The sequence below is a fragment of the Phalangium opilio genome, unplaced genomic scaffold (genome assembly GCF_054372755.1).
Source record: "Phalangium opilio isolate 3A_F unplaced genomic scaffold, DU_Popi_V2 ptg000487l_1, whole genome shotgun sequence".
NCBI classification, from domain to species: domain Eukaryota; kingdom Metazoa; phylum Arthropoda; class Arachnida; order Opiliones; family Phalangiidae; genus Phalangium; species Phalangium opilio.
This window is the reverse complement of record NW_028324237.1, coordinates 1,510,090-1,525,456: the sequence shown is the minus strand read 5'-3', so window position 1 is coordinate 1,525,456 and position 15,367 is coordinate 1,510,090. Positions and strand designations below refer to the sequence as shown.

The 15,367-nt window shown below is 44.1% G+C and overlaps 12 non-coding genes across 12 annotated transcripts; all 12 read left to right on the top strand.

The window, feature by feature from the left end:
- Positions 1–1,263: 1,263 nt before the first annotated feature.
- On the top strand, positions 1,264–1,335 carry TRNAC-GCA (transfer RNA cysteine (anticodon GCA)). The gene has a single exon. It is a non-coding gene; the product is annotated as a tRNA-Cys (tRNA).
- A 1,876-nt stretch (positions 1,336–3,211) lies between these two features.
- Positions 3,212–3,283, top strand: TRNAY-GUA (transfer RNA tyrosine (anticodon GUA)). The gene has a single exon. It is a non-coding gene; the product is annotated as a tRNA-Tyr (tRNA).
- Positions 3,284–3,471: 188 nt separating this feature from the next.
- On the top strand, positions 3,472–3,543 carry TRNAC-GCA (transfer RNA cysteine (anticodon GCA)). The gene has a single exon. It is a non-coding gene; the product is annotated as a tRNA-Cys (tRNA).
- An 836-nt stretch (positions 3,544–4,379) lies between these two features.
- TRNAC-GCA (transfer RNA cysteine (anticodon GCA)) lies at positions 4,380–4,451 on the top strand. The gene has a single exon. It is a non-coding gene; the product is annotated as a tRNA-Cys (tRNA).
- Positions 4,452–5,547: 1,096 nt separating this feature from the next.
- Positions 5,548–5,619, top strand: TRNAC-GCA (transfer RNA cysteine (anticodon GCA)). The gene has a single exon. It is a non-coding gene; the product is annotated as a tRNA-Cys (tRNA).
- A 318-nt stretch (positions 5,620–5,937) lies between these two features.
- TRNAC-GCA (transfer RNA cysteine (anticodon GCA)) lies at positions 5,938–6,009 on the top strand. The gene has a single exon. It is a non-coding gene; the product is annotated as a tRNA-Cys (tRNA).
- Positions 6,010–6,977: 968 nt separating this feature from the next.
- TRNAC-GCA (transfer RNA cysteine (anticodon GCA)) lies at positions 6,978–7,049 on the top strand. Its single transcript has one exon. It is a non-coding gene; the product is annotated as a tRNA-Cys (tRNA).
- A 317-nt stretch (positions 7,050–7,366) lies between these two features.
- Positions 7,367–7,438, top strand: TRNAC-GCA (transfer RNA cysteine (anticodon GCA)). The gene has a single exon. It is a non-coding gene; the product is annotated as a tRNA-Cys (tRNA).
- A 967-nt stretch (positions 7,439–8,405) lies between these two features.
- TRNAC-GCA (transfer RNA cysteine (anticodon GCA)) lies at positions 8,406–8,477 on the top strand. Its single transcript has one exon. It is a non-coding gene; the product is annotated as a tRNA-Cys (tRNA).
- A 317-nt stretch (positions 8,478–8,794) lies between these two features.
- Positions 8,795–8,866, top strand: TRNAC-GCA (transfer RNA cysteine (anticodon GCA)). The gene has a single exon. It is a non-coding gene; the product is annotated as a tRNA-Cys (tRNA).
- A 1,876-nt stretch (positions 8,867–10,742) lies between these two features.
- TRNAC-GCA (transfer RNA cysteine (anticodon GCA)) lies at positions 10,743–10,814 on the top strand. The gene has a single exon. It is a non-coding gene; the product is annotated as a tRNA-Cys (tRNA).
- Positions 10,815–12,561: 1,747 nt separating this feature from the next.
- On the top strand, positions 12,562–12,633 carry TRNAC-GCA (transfer RNA cysteine (anticodon GCA)). The gene has a single exon. It is a non-coding gene; the product is annotated as a tRNA-Cys (tRNA).
- The last annotated feature ends 2,734 nt before the right edge of the window (positions 12,634–15,367 follow it).

The window sequence follows — 15,367 nt, the reverse complement described above, 5'->3', positions numbered from 1 at the left end:
GATCGAGAGGTGCTTGGTTCAAACCCCAGTTCTCCCTGTAACAGCACGGATCATTTCGTTTATTTTAGTTAAATCGACATTACGGCCTTGAACAAGGGGGAATAGCTCAGTGGTAGAGCATTCGATTGCAGATCGAGAGGTCCTTGGTTCAAACCCGAGTTCTCATTGTAACAGCACGGATCATTGCGTTTATTTTAGTTAAATCGACATTACGGCTATGAACAAAGGGGAATAGCTCAGTGGTAGAGCATTCGACTGCAGATCGAGAGGTCCTTGGTTCAAACCCGAGTTCTCCCTGTAACAGCACGGATCATTCCGTTTATTTTAGTTAAATCGACATTACGATAATGAACAAGTAGGAATAGCTCAGTGGTAGAGAATTCGACGGCAGATCGAGAGGTCCATGGTTCAAACCCGAGTTTTCCCTGTAATAGCACGGATCATTGCGTTTATTTTAGTTAAATCGACATTACGGCTAGGAACAAGGGGAATAGCTCAGTGGTAGAGCATTCGACTGCAGATCGAGAGGTGCTTGGTTCAAACCCGAGTTCTCCCTGTAACAGCACGGATCAATCCGTTTATTTTAGTTAAATCGACATAACGGTGATGAACAATGTGGAATAGCTCAATGGTAGAGCATTCGACTGCAGATCGAGAGGTGCTTGGTTCAAACCCGAGTTCTCCCTGTAACAGCACGGATCAATCCCTTTATTTTAGTTAAATCGACATAACGGTTATGAACAAGGTGTAGTAGCTCAGTTGTAGAGCATTCGACTGCAGATCGAGAGGTCCTTGGTTCAAACCCGAGTTCTCACTGTAACAGCACGAATCATTCCGTTTATTTTAGTTAAAACGACAATACGGTCCTGAACAGGGGGGAATAGCTCAGTGGTAGAGTATGCGACTGCAGATCGAGAGGTCCTTGGTTCAAACCCCAGTTCTCCCTGTAACAGCACGGATCATTGCGTTTATTTTAGTTAAATCGACATTACGGCTATGAACAACGGGGAATAGCTCAGTGGTAGAGCATTCGACTGCAGATCGAGAGGTCCTTGGTTCAAACCCGAGTTCTCCCTGTAACAGCACGGATCATTCCGTTTATTTTAGTTAAATCGACATTCCGCCTTGAACAAGGGGGAATAGCTCAGTGGTAGAGTATGCGACTGCAGATCGAGAGGTCCTTGGTTCAAACCCCAGTTCTCCCTGTAACAGCACGGATCATTTCGTTAATTTTAGTTAAATCGACATTACGGCCTTGAACAAGGGGGAATAGCTCAGTGGTAGAGCATTCGACTGCAGATCGAGAGGTCCTTGGTTCAAACCCGAGTTCTCCCTGTAACAGCACGAATCATTCCGTTTATTTTAGTTAAAACGACAATACGGTCCTGAACAAGGGGAATAGCTCAGTGGTAGAGTATGCGACTGCAGATCGAGAGGTCCTTCGTTCAAACCCCAGTTCTCCCTGTAACAGCACGAATCATTTCGTTTATTTTAGTTAAATCGACATTACGGCTATGAACAAAGGGAAATAGCTCAGTGGTAGAGCATTCGACTGCAGATCGAGAGGTCCTTGGTTCAAACCCGAGTTCTCCCTGTAACAGCACGTATCATTCCGTTTATTTTAGTTAAAACGACAATACGGTCCTGAACAAGGGGAATAGCTCAGTGGTAGAGTATGCGACTGCAGATCGAGAGGTCCTTGGTTCAAACCCGAGTTCTCATTGTAACAGCACGGATCATTGCGTTTATTTTAGTTAAATCGACATTACGACTATGAACAAGTGGGAATAGCTCAGTAGTAGAGCATTCGATTGCAGATCGAGAGGTCCTTGGTTCAAACCCGAGTTCTCATTGTAACAGCACGGATCATTGCGTTTATTTTAGTTAAATCGACATTACGGCTATGAACAAAGGGGAATAGCTCTGTGGTAGAGCATTCGACTGCAGATCGAGAGGTCCTTGGTTCAAACCCGAGTTCTCCCTGTAACAGCACGGATCATTCCGTTTATTTTAGTTAAATCGACATTACGGCCTTGAACATGGGGGAATAGCTCAGTGGTAGAGCATTCGACTGCAGATTGAGAAGTCCTTGGTTCAAACCCGAGTTCCCCCTGTAGTAGCACGAATCATTCCGTTTATTTCAGGTAAATCGACATTACGATTATGAACAAGTGGGAATAGCTCAGTGGTAGAGCATTCGACGGCAGATCGAGAGGTCCTTGGTTCAAGCCCGAGTTCTCCCTGTAACAGCACGAATCATTCCGTTTATTTTAGTTAAAACGACAAAACAGTCCTGAACAAGGGAGAATAGCTCAGTGGTAGAGCATTCGACTGCAGATCGAGAAGTCCTTGGTTCAAACCCGAGTCCCACTGTAGTAGCACGAATCATTCCGTTTATTTTAGTTAAATCGACATTACGATTATGAACAAGTGGGAATAGCTCGGTGGTAGAGCATTCGACTGCAGATCGAGAAGTCCTTGGTTCAAACCCGAGTTCTCACTGTAACAGCACGGATCATTGCGTTTATTTTAGTTAAATCGACATTGCGGCTATGAACGAAGGGGAATAGCTCAGTGGTAGAGCATTCGACTGCAGGTTGAGAAGTCCTTGGTTCAAACCCGAGTTCTCCCTGTAACAGCACGGATCATTCCGTTTATTTTAGTTAAATCGACATTACGGCCTTGAACAAGGGGGAATAGCTCAGTGGTAGAGCATTCGACTGCAGATTGAGAAGTCCTTGGTTCAAACCCGAGTTCCCCCTGTAGTAGCACGAATCATTCCGTTTATTTCAGTTAAATCGACATTACGATTATGAACAAGTGGGAATAGCTCAGTGGTAGAGCATTCGACGGCAGATCGAGAGGTCCTTGGTTCAAACCCGAGTTCTCCCTGTAACCGCACGAATCATTCCGTTTATTTTAGTTAAAACGACATTACTGTCTTGAACAAGGGGGAATAGCTCAGCGGGAAGAGCATTCGACTGCAGATCGAGACGTCCTTGGTTCAAACCCGAGTTCTCCCTGTAACAGCTCGGATCATTGCGTTTATTTTAGTTAAATCGACATTGCGGCAATGAACAAAGGGGAATAGGTCAGTGGTAGAGCATTCGACTGCAGATCGAGAGGTCCTTGGTTCAAACCCGAGTTCTCCCTGTAACAGCACGGATCATTCCGTTTATTTTAGTTAAATCGACATTACGGCCTTGAACAAGGGGGAATAGCTCAGTGGTAGGGCATTCCACTGTAGATTGAGAAGTCCTTGGTTCAAACCCGAGTTCCCCCTTTAGTAGCACGAATCATTCCGTTTATTTCAGTTAAATCGACATTACGATTATGAACAAGTGGGAATAGCTCAGTAGTAGAGCATTCGACGGCAGATCGAGAGGTCCTTGGTTCAAACCCGAGTTCTCCCTGTAACAGCACGAATCATTCCGTTTATTTTAGTTAAAACGACATTACTGTCTTGAACAAGGGGGAATAGCTCAGTGGTAGAGCATTCGACTGCAGATCGAGAGGTCCTTGGTTCAAACCCGAGTTCTCCCTGTAACAGCACGGATCATTCCGTTTATTTTAGTTAAATCGACATTACGGCCTTGAACATGGGGGAATAGCTCAGTGGTAGAGCATTCGACTGCAGATTGAGAAGTCCTTGGTTCAAACCCGAGTTCCCCCTGTAGTAGCACGAATCATCCCGTTTATTTCAGTTAAATCGACATTACGATTATGAACAAGTGGGAATAGCTCAGTGGTAGAGCATTCGACGGCAGATCGAGAGGTCCTTGGTTCAAACCCGAGTTCTCCCTGTAACAGCACGAATCATTCCGTTTATTTTAGTTAAAACGACAAAACAGTCCTGAACAAGGGAGAATAGCTCAGTGGTAGAGCATTCGACTGCAGATCGAGAAGTCCTTGGTTCAAACCCGAGTCCCACTGTAGTAGCACGAATCATTCCGTTTATTTTAGTTAAATCGACATTACGATTATGAACAAGTGGGAATAGCTCGGTGGTAGAGCATTCGACTGCAGATCGAGAAGTCCTTGGTTCAAACCCGAGTTCTCCCTGTAACAGCACGGATCATTCCGTTTATTTTAGTTAAATCGACATTACGGCCTTGAACAAGGGGGAATAGCTCAGTGGTAGAGCATTCGACTGCAGATTGAGAAGTCCTTGGTTCAAACCCGAGTCCCACTGTAGTAGCACGAATCATTCCGTTTATTTCAGTTAAATCGACATTACGATTATGAATAAGTGGGAATAGCTCAGTGGTAGAGCATTCGACGGCAGATCGAGAGGTCCTTGGTTCAAACCCGAGTTCTCCCTGTAACAGCACGAATCATTCCGTTTATTTTAGTTAAAACGACATTACTGTCTTGAACAAGGGGGAATAGCTCAGTGGTAGAGCATTCGACTGCAGATCGAGAGGTCCTTGGTTCAAACCCGAGTTCTCCCTGTAACAGCACGAATCATTCCGTTTATTTTAGTTAAAACGACATTACTGTCTTGAACAAGGGGGAATAGCTCAGTGGTAGAGCATTCGACGGCAGATCGAGAGGTCCTTGGTTCAAACCCGAGTTCTCCCTGTAACAGCACGAATCATTCCGTTTATTTTAGTTAAAACGACATTACTGTCTTGAACAAGGGGGAATAGCTCAGTGGTAGAGCATTCGACTGCAGATTGAGAAAACCTTGTTTCAAACCCGAGTTCCCCCTTTAGTAGCACGAATCATTCCGTTTATTTCAGTTAAATCGACATTACGATTATGAACAAGTGGAAATAGCTCAATGGTAGAGCATTCGACGGCAGATCGAGAGGTCCTTGGTTCAAACCCGAGTTCTCCCTGTAACAGCACGAATCATTCCGTTTATTTTAGTTAAAACGACAAAACGGTCCTGAACAAGGGAGAATAGCTCAGTGGTAGAGCATTCGACTGCAGATCGAGAAGTCCTTGGTTCAAACCCGAGTCCCCCTGTAGTAGCACGAATCATTCCGTTTATTTTAGTTAAATCGACATTACGATTATGAACAAGTGGGAATAGCTCGGTGGTAGAGCATTCGACGGCAGATCGAGAGGTCCTTGGTTCAAACCCGAGTTCTCCCTGTAACAGCACGAATCATTCCGTTTATTTTAGTTAAAACGACAAAACGGTCCTGAACAAGGGAGAATAGCTCAGTGGTAGAGCATTCGACTGCAGATCGAGAAGTCCTTGGTTCAAACCCGAGTCCCACTGTAGTAGCACGAATCATTCCGTTTATTTTAGTTAAATCGACATTACGATTATGAACAAGTGGGAATAGCTCGGTGGTAGAGCATTCGACTGCAGATCGAGAAGTCCTTGGTTCAAACCCGAGTTCTCACTGTAACAGAACGGATCATTGCGTTTATTTTAGTTAAATCGACATTACGGCCTTGAACAAGGGGGAATAGCTCAGTGGTAGAGCATTCGACTGCAGATTGAGAAGTCCTTGGTTCAAACCCGAGTTCTCCCTGTAACAGCACGGATCATTCCGTTTATTTTAGTTAAATCGACATTACTGTCTTGAACAAGGGGGAATAGCTCAGTGGTAGAGCATTCGACTGCAGATCGAGAGGTCCTTGGTTCAAACCCGAGTTCTCCCTGTAACAGCACGGATCATTGCGTTTATTTTAGTTAAATCGACATTACGGCCTTGAACAAGGGGGAATAGCTCAGTGGTAGAGCATTCGACTGCAGATTGAGAAGTCCTTGGTTCAAACCCGAGTTCCCCCTGTAGTAGCACGAATCATTCCGTTTATTTCAGTTAAATCGACATTACGATTATCAACAAGTGGGAATAGCTCAGTGGTAGAGCATTCGACGGCAGATCGAGAGGTCCATGGTTCAAACCCGAGTTCTCCCTGTAACAGCACGGATCATTCCGTTTATTTTAGTTAAAACGACATTACTGTCTTGAACAAGGGGGAATAGCTCAGTGGTAGAGCATTCGACTGCAGATCGAGAGGTCCTTGGTTCAAACCCGAGTTCTCCCTGTAACAGCACGGATCATTGCGTTTATTTTAGTTAAATCGACATTGCGGCTATGAACAAAGGGGAATAGGTCAGTTGTAGAGCATTCGACTGCAGATCGAGAGGTCCTTGGTTCAAACCCGAGTTCTCCCTGTAACAGCACGGATCATTCCGTTTATTTTAGTTAAATCGACATTACGGCCTTGAACAAGGGGGAATAGCTCAGTGGTAGAGCATTCGACTGCAGATTGAGAAGTCCTTGTTTCAAACCCGAGTTCCCCCTTTAGTAGCACGAATCATTCCGTTTATTTCAGTTAAATCGACATTACGATTATGAACAAGTGGGAATAGCTCAATGGTAGAGCATTCGACGGCAGATCGAGAGGTCCTTGGTTCAAACCCGAGTTCTCCCTGTAACAGCACGAATTATTCCGTTTGTTTTAGTTAAAACGACAAAACGGTCCTGAACAAGGGAGAATAGCTCAGTGGTAGAGCATTCGACGGCAGATCGAGAAGTCCTTGGTTCAAACCCGAGTTCTCCCTGTAGTAGCACGAATCATTCCGTTTATTTTAGTTAAATCGACATTACGATTATGAACAAGTGGGAATAGCTCGGTGGTAGAGCATTCGACTGCAGATCGAGAAGTCCTTGGTTCAAACCCGAGTTCTCACTGTAACAGCACGGATCATTGCGTTTATTTTAGTTAAATCGACATTGCTGCTATGAACAAAGGGGAATAGCTCAGTGGTAGAGCATTCGACTGCAGATCGAGAGGTCCTTGGTTCAAACCCGAGTTCTCCCTGTAACAGCACGGATCATTCCGTTTATTTTAGTTAAATCGACATTACGGCCTTGAACAAGGGGGAATAGCTCAGTGGTAGAGCATTCGACTGCAGATTGAGAAGTCCTTGGTTCAAACCCGAGTTCTCCCTGTAACAGCACGAATCATTCCGTTTATTTTAGTTAAAACGACATTACTGTCTTGAACAAGGGGGAATAGCTCAGTGGTAGAGCATTCGACTGCAGATCGAGAGGTCCTTGGTTCAAACCCGAGTTCTCCCTGTAACAGCACGAATCATTCCGTTTATTTTAGTTAAAACGACAAAACGGTCCTGAACAAGGGAGAATAGCTCAGTGGTAGAGCATTCGACTGCAGATCGAGAAATCCTTGGTTCAAACCCGAGTCCCCCTGTAGTAGCACGAATCATTCCGTTTATTTTAGTTAAATCGACATTACGATTATGAACAAGTGGGAATAGCTCGGTGGTAGAGCATTCGACTGCAGATCGAGAAGTCCTTGGTTCAAACCCGAGTTCTCACTGTAACAGCACGGATCATTCCGTTTATTTTAGTTAAAACGACATTACTGTCTTGAACAAGGGGGAATAGCTCAGTGGTAGAGCATTCGACTGCAGATCGAGAGGTCCTTGGTTCAAACCCGAGTTCTCCCTGTAACAGCACGGATCATTGCGTTTATTTTAGTTAAATCGACATTGCGGCTATGAACAAAGGGGAATAGGTCAGTTGTAGAGCATTCGACTGCAGATCGAGAGGTCCTTGGTTCAAACCCGAGTTCTCCCTGTAACAGCACGGATCATTCTGTTTATTTTAGTTAAATCGACATTACGGCCTTGAACAAGGGGGAATAGCTCAGTGGTAGAGCATTCGACTGCAGATTGAGAAGTCCTTGTTTCAAACCCGAGTTCCCCCTTTAGTAGCACGAATCATTCCGTTTATTTCAGTTAAATCGACATTACGATTATGAAGAAGTGGGAATAGCTCAATGGTAGAGCATTCGACGGCAGATCGAGAGGTCCTTGGTTCAAACCCGAGTTCTCCCTGTAACAGCACGAATTATTCCGTTTATTTTAGTTAAAACGACAAAACGGTCCTGAACAAGGGAGAATAGCTCAGTGGTAGAGCATTCGACGGCAGATCGAGAAGTCCTTGGTTCAAACCCGAGTTCTCCCTGTAACAGCACGAATCATTCCGTTTATTTTAGTTAAAACGACAAAACGGTCCTGAACAAGGGAGAATAGTTCAGTGGTAGAGCATTCGACTGCAGATCGAGAAATCCTTGGTTCAAACCCGAGTCCCCCTGTAGTAGCACGAATCATTCCGTTTATTTTAGTTAAATCGACATTACGATTATGAACAAGTGGGAATAGCTCGGTGGTAGAGCATTCGACTGCAGATCGAGAAGTCCTTGGTTCAAACCCGAGTTCTCCCTGTAGTAGCACGAATCATTCCGTTTATTTCAGTTAAATCGACATTACGATTATGAACAAGTGGGAATAGCTCAGTGGTAGAGCATTCGACGGCAGATCGAGAGGTACTTGGTTCAAACCCGAGTTCTCCCTGTAACAGCACGAATCATTCCGTTTATTTTAGTTAAAACGACATTACTGTCTTGAACAAGGGGGAATAGCTCAGTGGTAGAGCATTCGACTGCAGATCGAGAGGTCCTTGGTTCAAACCCGAGTTCTCCCTGTAACAGCACGAATCATTCCGTTTATTTTAGTTAAAACGACAAAACGGTCCTGAACAAGGGAGAATAGCTCAGTGGTAGAGCATTCGACTGCAGATCGAGAAATCCTTGGTTCAAACCCGAGTCCCCCTGTAGTAGCACGAATCATTCCGTTTATTTTAGTTAAATCGACATTACGATTATGAACAAGTGGGAATAGCTCGGTGGTAGAGCATTCGACTGCAGATCGAGAAGTCCTTGGTTCAAACCCGAGTTCTCACTGTAACAGCACGGATCATTCCGTTTATTTTAGTTAAAACGACATTACTGTCTTGAACAAGGGGGAATAGCTCAGTGGTAGAGCATTCGACTGCAGATCGAGAGGTCCTTGGTTCAAACCCGAGTTCTCCCTGTAACAGCACGGATCATTGCGTTTATTTTAGTTAAATCGACATTGCGGCTATGAACAAAGGGGAATAGGTCAGTTGTAGAGCATTCGACTGCAGATCGAGAGGTCCTTGGTTCAAACCCGAGTTCTCCCTGTAACAGCACGGATCATTCTGTTTATTTTAGTTAAATCGACATTACGGCCTTGAACAAGGGGGAATAGCTCAGTGGTAGAGCATTCGACTGCAGATTGAGAAGTCCTTGTTTCAAACCCGAGTTCCCCCTTTAGTAGCACGAATCATTCCGTTTATTTCAGTTAAATCGACATTACGATTATGAAGAAGTGGGAATAGCTCAATGGTAGAGCATTCGACGGCAGATCGAGAGGTCCTTGGTTCAAACCCGAGTTCTCCCTGTAACAGCACGAATTATTCCGTTTATTTTAGTTAAAACGACAAAACGGTCCTGAACAAGGGAGAATAGCTCAGTGGTAGAGCATTCGACGGCAGATCGAGAAGTCCTTGGTTCAAACCCGAGTTCTCCCTGTAACAGCACGAATCATTCCGTTTATTTTAGTTAAAACGACAAAACGGTCCTGAACAAGGGAGAATAGTTCAGTGGTAGAGCATTCGACTGCAGATCGAGAAATCCTTGGTTCAAACCCGAGTCCCCCTGTAGTAGCACGAATCATTCCGTTTATTTTAGTTAAATCGACATTACGATTATGAACAAGTGGGAATAGCTCGGTGGTAGAGCATTCGACTGCAGATCGAGAAGTCCTTGGTTCAAACCCGAGTTCTCCCTGTAGTAGCACGAATCATTCCGTTTATTTCAGTTAAATCGACATTACGATTATGAACAAGTGGGAATAGCTCAGTGGTAGAGCATTCGACGGCAGATCGAGAGGTCCTTGGTTCAAACCCGAGTTCTCCCTGTAACAGCACGAATCATTCCGTTTATTTTAGTTAAATCGACATTACTGTCTTGAACAAGGGGGAATAGCTCAGTGATAGAGCATTCGACTGCAGATCGAGAGGTCCTTGGTTCAAACCCGAGTTCTCCCTGTAACAGCACGGATCATTCCGTTTATTTTAGTTAAATTGACATTACGGCCTTGAACAAGGGGGAATAGCTCAGTGGTAGAGCATTCGACTGCAGATTGAGAAGTTCTTGGTTCAAACCCGAGTTCCCCCTGTAGTAGCACGAATCATAAAGTTTATTTCAGTTAAATCGACATTACGATTATGAACAAGTGGGAATAGATCAGTGGTAGAGCATTCGACGGCAGATCGAGAGGTCCTTGGTTCAAACCCGAGTTCTCCCTGTAACAGCACGAATCATTCCGTTTATTTTAGTTAAAACGACATTACGGTCTTGAACAAGGGGGAACAGCTCAGTGGTAGAGCAATCGACTGCAGATCGAGAGGTGCTTGGTTCAAACCCGAGTTTTCCCTGTAATAGCACGGATCATTGCGTTTATTTTTGTTAAATCGACATTACGGCTATGAACAAGGGGGAATAGCTCAGTGGTAGAGCATGCGACTGCAGATCGAGAGGTCCTTGGTTCAAACCCGAGTTCTCCCTGTAACAGCACGGATCATTTCGTTTATTTTAGTTAAATTGACATTACAGCTAAAAACAAGGGGGAATAGCTCAGTGGTAGAGCATTCGACTGCAGATCGAGGGGTCCATGGTTCAAACCCGAGTCCCCCTGTAGTAGCACGAATCATTCCGTTTATTTTAGTTAAATCGACATTACGATTATGAACAAGTGGGAATAGCTCGGTGGTAGAGCATTCGACTGCAGATCGAGAAGTCCTTGGTTCAAACCCGAGTTCTCACTGTAACAGCACGGATCATTCCGTTTATTTTAGTTAAAACGACATTACTGTCTTGAACAAGGGGGAATAGCTCAGTGGTAGAGCATTCGACTGCAGATCGAGAGGTCCTTGGTTCAAACCCGAGTTCTCCCTGTAACAGCACGGATCATTGCGTTTATTTTAGTTAAATCGACATTGCGGCTATGAACAAAGGGGAATAGGTCAGTTGTAGAGCATTCGACTGCAGATCGAGAGGTCCTTGGTTCAAACCCGAGTTCTCCCTGTAACAGCACGGATCATTCTGTTTATTTTAGTTAAATCGACATTACGGCCTTGAACAAGGGGGAATAGCTCAGTGGTAGAGCATTCGACTGCAGATTGAGAAGTCCTTGTTTCAAACCCGAGTTCCCCCTTTAGTAGCACGAATCATTCCGTTTATTTCAGTTAAATCGACATTACGATTATGAAGAAGTGGGAATAGCTCAATGGTAGAGCATTCGACGGCAGATCGAGAGGTCCTTGGTTCAAACCCGAGTTCTCCCTGTAACAGCACGAATTATTCCGTTTATTTTAGTTAAAACGACAAAACGGTCCTGAACAAGGGAGAATAGCTCAGTGGTAGAGCATTCGACGGCAGATCGAGAAGTCCTTGGTTCAAACCCGAGTTCTCCCTGTAACAGCACGAATCATTCCGTTTATTTTAGTTAGAACGACAAAACGGTCCTGAACAAGGGAGAATAGTTCAGTGGTAGAGCATTCGACTGCAGATCGAGAAATCCTTGGTTCAAACCCGAGTCCCCCTGTAGTAGCACGAATCATTCCGTTTATTTTAGTTAAATCGACATTACGATTATGAACAAGTGGGAATAGCTCGGTGGTAGAGCATTCGACTGCAGATCGAGAAGTCCTTGGTTCAAACCCGAGTTCTCCCTGTAGTAGCACGAATCATTCCGTTTATTTCAGTTAAATCGACATTACGATTATGAACAAGTGGGAATAGCTCAGTGGTAGAGCATTCGACGGCAGATCGAGAGGTCCTTGGTTCAAACCCGAGTTCTCCCTGTAACAGCACGAATCATTCCGTTTATTTTAGTTAAATCGACATTACTGTCTTGAACAAGGGGGAATAGCTCAGTGATAGAGCATTCGACTGCAGATCGAGAGGTCCTTGGTTCAAACCCGAGTTCTCCCTGTAACAGCACGGATCATTCCGTTTATTTTAGTTAAATTGACATTACGGCCTTGAACAAGGGGGAATAGCTCAGTGGTAGAGCATTCGACTGCAGATTGAGAAGTTCTTGGTTCAAACCCGAGTTCCCCCTGTAGTAGCACGAATCATTAAGTTTATTTCAGTTAAATCGACATTACGATTATGAACAAGTGGGAATAGATCAGTGGTAGAGCATTCGACGGCAGATCGAGAGGTCCTTGGTTCAAACCCGAGTTCTCCCTGTAACAGCACGAATCATTCCGTTTATTTTAGTTAAAACGACATTACGGTCTTGAACAAGGGGGAATAGCTCAGTGGTAGAGCATTCGACTGCAGATCGAGAGGTGCTTGGTTCAAACCCGAGTTTTCCCTGTAATAGCACGGATCATTGCGTTTATTTTTGTTAAATCGACATTACGGCTATGAACAAGGGGGAATAGCTCAGTGGTAGAGCATGCGACTGCAGATCGAGAGGTCCTTGGTTCAAACCCGAGTTCTCCCTGTAACAGCACGGATCATTTCGTTTATTTTAGTTAAATTGACATTACAGCTAAAAACAAGGGGGAATAGCTCAGTGGTAGAGCATTCGACTGCAGATCGAGGGGTCCATGGTTCAAACCCGAGTTTTCCCTGTAATAGCACGGATCATTGCGTTTATTTTAGTTAAATCGACATTACGGCTATGAACAAGGGGGAATAGCTCAGTGGTAGAGCATTCGACTGCAGATCGAGAGGTCCTTGGTTCAAACCCGAGTTCTCCCTGAAACAGCACGGATAATTGCGTTTATTTTAGTTAAATCGACATTACGGCCTTGAACAAGGGGGAATAGCTCAGTGGTAGAGCATTCGACTGCAGATTGAGAAGTCCTTGGTTCAAACCCGAGTTCCCCCTGTAGTAGCACGAATCATTCCGTTTATTTTAGTTAAATCGACATTACGGCCTTGAACAAGGGGGAATAGCTCAGTGGTAGAGCAGTCGACTGCAGATTGAGAAGTCCTTGGTTCAAACCCGAGTTCCCCCTGTAGTAGCACGAATCATTCCGGTTTTTTTTAGTTAAATCGACATTACGATTATGAACAAGTGGGAATAGCTCAGTGGTAGAGCATTCGACGGCAGATCGAGAGGTCCTCGGTTCAAACCCGATTTCCCCCTGTAACAGCACGGATCATTCCGTATATTTTAGTTAAATCGATATAACGGTTATGAATAAGGTGGAATAGCTCAATGGTAGAGCATTCGACTGCAGATCGAGATGTCCTTGGTTCAAACCCCAGTTCTCCCTGTAACAGCACGGATCATTTCGTTTATTTTAGTTAAATCGACATTACGGCTATGAACAAGGGGGGAATAGCTCAGTGGTGTAGCATTCGACTGCAGATCGAGAGGTCCTTGGTTCAAACCCGAGTTCTCCCTGTAACAGCACGAATCATTCCGTTTATTTTAGTTAAAACGACAATACGGTCCTGAACAAGGGGGAATAGCTCAGATCGAGAGGTTCATGGTGTTGTAGTCCCGATAAAGTACAAAACCGTTGTTGATAAAAAACATTATTTATTAGCTCATAATTTAAGCGACCGTCTAGTATGATTGTCAAACATCAAGTGCCTGGGGTTATCTCAAAAACCCTTATCGTATACTTTACACAGTAGGAGATTATCTTATCTTTAAATGAACATTACACATTACTAAGCGCCATCTTATTGAATATATAACATCTTTCCTCTCTCGACAATTTTAAGTTACAGGCATTCCAGCAATTTTAAAAATTAATCACATATTACCAGGAGCAGATGACAAAGGAGTCTCGGACGCTAGCTTCCACAATATAGAGGGCAATGGGACCCGCTTACGTCACAGCTGTACCGGTATTGTTTGCCATAGAGGCGCTATCAGACATTATAGCAGACGATGCTTTTGGTGGATTATATCTGGCACAAAGTCTGCTGGGAAATTTTTTTGTAATAACGGACTAACGGTGGCTACTGAGGTTCCTCTTACCCGATCGCGACATAAATATACACAATATAATTACTTTATTCAAACAGCTGTAACCGTTGGTATTAAGATAAAAGATAAGACTACATTTTGTGACCTTAAAAGTAGGAATTAATTGACTACTACAAGAGGTTGGAAACGAAATCACTGTCTCTTACTTTTTGGGTTTTAAAAGATCGGGAGCGATTTCTTTTCCCAACCTCTTGTAGCTATCATTTAATTCAAGAAGAAATTTAGAAAAATTTGGCACTGAAACACATTTAAGTTTTTTAATAGTGTACATACGTTACTCGCTGGGATTATCATTATCAATTTTTGTCTAAAAAAAAAGATTAAAAAGACGTTGAAATCCATTTTTTAACTCTAATACTCGTTAAGCCTAGGCTAATTATAAGCGGACGATACGTATTTTTAAAGAGAGGCTCCAGACGCGATTTCCCAGATCTCCTTTCGAGACTTTGCAGCCACGCTATTGGTTGGAAAATAAAGCTCAAATTTCCTACGAGTGATGGCACTGCCGTAATGATTTTGGTTAATAACCGTGACGTTCGCGGATCCCATTGCCTTCTACATTATGGAAGCTAGCGTCCGAGACTCCTTTGTCATCTGCTCCTGATATTACGTATATTACGTATTTTAAAATAACAGTAAAATTCCCAATTTATGGATGACTGTTTTCAGGCTCTTATTTTAGTTTAGGTCTTTAGTTATAATTTTCTTTTCCTTCCTGGGTATATTAAATTTTCGGAATATCGTAACGGGGGAATTGAGATCCTTCCTGAGCGAGTGGTTGGCCAGATGGGTGCCTGATCGCCGAGCGGTCTTGTAAGGCGGGGGGACATAAGTTTGGAGGTTCGAGTTGCAATGGCGGGGCAGTGATAATAGGAAGGTGGTTAGGTGGAGGTAAATTGGCTATGTTACCAGTTGTTGGGCGCCCGATTGATGTGATAGCCATGGATGGGGCCTCAGTTGTGGTACGACGTGATGGGCAATTTTCTTTTGGTTGCAGTGCTGGGGAATGCCGTTGAGGATTCGAAGGCTGAAAAGTAACGATAGTCTTTAAATGTGTGCGTGTACGGCGGAAAAATTGTCCTCTATCAGTGCGGATATGATACGAATGAGGCTCGGAGGCAGCTGAGACAACTGTAGCGGGTAACCAATTTCGGTGACCCTGAAGGTAACGGACACGTTGTCCTGGCTTCAACGGTGGTAACATCATTGTATGTTGGCTATTGGCCCTTTCAACCATTGAGGCCTGTTGGTCTAGAAGTGCACGGCGATTGGTTTTCGTTGGGTAATTTGGGCGCAGAATATCAGTGTTGGTCGTGAAGGGAGTACGTATGCAACGACCCATGCTCATTTCGGCTGGGGATGGCAATGATCCCTTTGGTGTAGAGCGGTAGTCCATAAGAACATAGGATAAGTCTATGCCTTCTTGGAGGGCCTTTGTATGTAGGTTCTTTAAAGTCTGTACAGTACGTTGCGGGTAATGGGGTGACG